At 35.5% G+C, this 2,498-nt stretch overlaps 1 long non-coding RNA gene across 1 annotated transcript; it reads right to left on the bottom strand.

Annotated features, from left to right (window-relative positions):
* Positions 1-318: 318 nt before the first annotated feature.
* Positions 319-1,321, bottom strand: LOC140894701 (uncharacterized). The gene is made up of 3 exons (XR_012153908.1): positions 1,105-1,321; positions 902-1,004; positions 319-412 (listed from the first exon to the last, which is right to left on the bottom strand). It is a non-coding gene; the product is annotated as an uncharacterized lncRNA (long non-coding RNA).
* Between the last annotated feature and the right edge of the window lie 1,177 nt (positions 1,322-2,498).

Here is a 2,498-nt window from a genome sequence, read left to right as displayed (position 1 = left end):
GTCTATTTCATTATCTGCCTAACAATATTAATCTCAAACTGGTGATAAAGCTAATTATTAATGAAGAATTTCATGATTCAATTACTAGCTAGGAATTAATTAATTTCATTTATAGAAATAGTAAGTATTTTCTCAAAAGATATATATATATATATATATATATATATATATATATATATATATATAGAGAGAGAGAGAGAGAGAGAGAGATAGATAGATATATACCTCTCTGGCAGAAGCAGAAGCAAAAGTGATCATATGAGCCAAGGCAGGAATTATGTAGACGGTGAAGCTAACAAGCAAAGATCCAACGGTGGAGTTAATTGGTCCGAATAATGGAAATATAATGACCAGAAACCAGTCTAACATCCTAATCAATTATTCTGTCCGAGGCTTGAACCAGTCTAACATCCTAATCAAGAAGTAAAAGTGAAAAAACTTAAGCCTAGATCCGAACTAAATACTACTGATACACCTTCGAACATATAAAAAAAGTTCTGAAATCATCACAAATATTTCATCTATGAAAGAAATAACATGCGAAAACAAGAATCAATTTTTGAATAAACCTAAAAATTACCAGTGCACCATCACCGACAATTACGAGCTTGAAGCACGAGAAATTTCAATAAAATTTGAAATAAATAAAGGAGATAATTTTTCATATCCAAGCAGCCCACTGAACCTCAAGTTAATGAGCTAAAAAATTGAGTTAAAAGCTGAAAATAAACATAAAATTTTCCAACTCGAAGCTAAATTTAGCTGAAATCCGAACAACGCATTACTAGCTCCGTCGAAAACTCGCCAAAAAAGTGAAACAAACTGCAAAATCAGGGCTTGGCTTAGGAAATTTCCAAGATTCGAATCCATCCTATTAACTAACAAAATATCACAGAAGTACCTCTCAATCCTCCTCTTCGGAAACTCCCGATCAAGATCCTTCTTTTGCAACCTCTATCGATCTCTTCACCTCACTGATTCATGCAATTCCATTTCCCTATCCTCTTTTGAAGGAAAAAAAAACATAAATTAAATAACAGAAAATCTCAAAAAATCACTTAACAAAACAATAATTAAAAAACAAAGACTCCAAAAGAATTTTACCCAACAAGTTGAATCTTTCAAAGACGTGACTCTCCGTCGCCTCCTCGACAAACTGTTGGCAACAGAAGTAGTCGTCAAATCTCTGCTCCTCTCCATTACACAACCAATTTCCTCCCAATAATCACATAATATTCTCATTTTCCAACCATCTCTCAAGCAAAAATAAACGCAAACAGGTAACCAACCGATACACAGAAAACACCCTCGGAAACATAGAAACGAAACAGAAGAAAATAAGGATTGGAAGAAATCAAGCAAAACAACTCACGAACATACTTCGGACAGCTCTATTTCTGGCTCAAAATTATCGCTTGAAGGCTTGTAATGAAGCTTAGGGTATGAGCAACAAAACCCCTAAATTTATTTCAGATTAATTGCGGAAATAGCGAAAGTGAAGGGAAAGGGAAATAACAAAAAATAAACAGAGCACATGTGATTCTGTTATCATTAACTTAAGTAAAATAGGGATCATTACAAGAAAATCTCAGAAAATGGTCTAAATACGAACAACATCCCATTCTCGCCGGACCACCATGAAATCTTTGGGTGATGCTTTGGCTAAAGTAGTCGCAGCCGCATCCATTTTCCCATCTATAACGAATGAGGAAGTCCCTCACCCTCTCTCGCTCCACAGCAGCCTTTTCGTCCCTTTCTGGCATGAAAAAACCCTAGCTCAAAAATTATGATTTATGGATTAAATCAAAGCTTAAGATGCAAGGAACAAAACCCCTCAAGAAATTTGGAATTCCGGCAACAGATGGAAAAGTTATGATCGCGGGAAGGCGAGGTGTAGAAAGTGACGAGAATGACGGGAAAACTTTGAAGTGAAGGAGAGTGTAACTATGTGTGCGTATGTATATTGAATATACAACTCAAATAAGTTTATTTTTATATAAAAAAAAAAATTAAACAAAAAAGACAACGGTTTTAAAAAACCGTTGTCTATGAGCGGGTTTTTGAAGATACAACAAAAGATGATTAAAACCGTTGTCGTAGCCCAAAAAAAACTCGCTCATAGACAACGGTTTTGTAAACCCGTTGTTTTTGACATACCTAAGACAACGGTTTTTAAAAAACCGTTGTCTTATTTCAACAAAAAAGAGGCAACAACAACGGTTTTATTAAAAACCGTTGTTAAATGGAAAAACACAACGGTTTTTCGAAAAACCATTGTCTATTGGTTGTTGTTGAATCCCAAATTTCTTGTAGTGTATGCCCTAAAAATTAACGGATTTGAATCCATTATTTCGTCTGTTGATTTGAAATCTTATCAGCTTGTTCTTTTCTTTCCTTTCTTCTTCTGGCGGCCTCGTCTTCTTCACGGCGGTGCCTCTCATCATCTTCACACGGCGCCTCGCACCTCAGATGCAGGCATGGGAGGGGATTTAGGCACT

This window comes from Henckelia pumila, chromosome 4 (assembly GCF_033568475.1).
Source record: "Henckelia pumila isolate YLH828 chromosome 4, ASM3356847v2, whole genome shotgun sequence".
Lineage (NCBI taxonomy): Eukaryota > Viridiplantae > Streptophyta > Magnoliopsida > Lamiales > Gesneriaceae > Henckelia > Henckelia pumila.
Note: the sequence above shows the minus strand (reverse complement) of the source record. Positions and strands in the feature narration are given on the sequence as shown.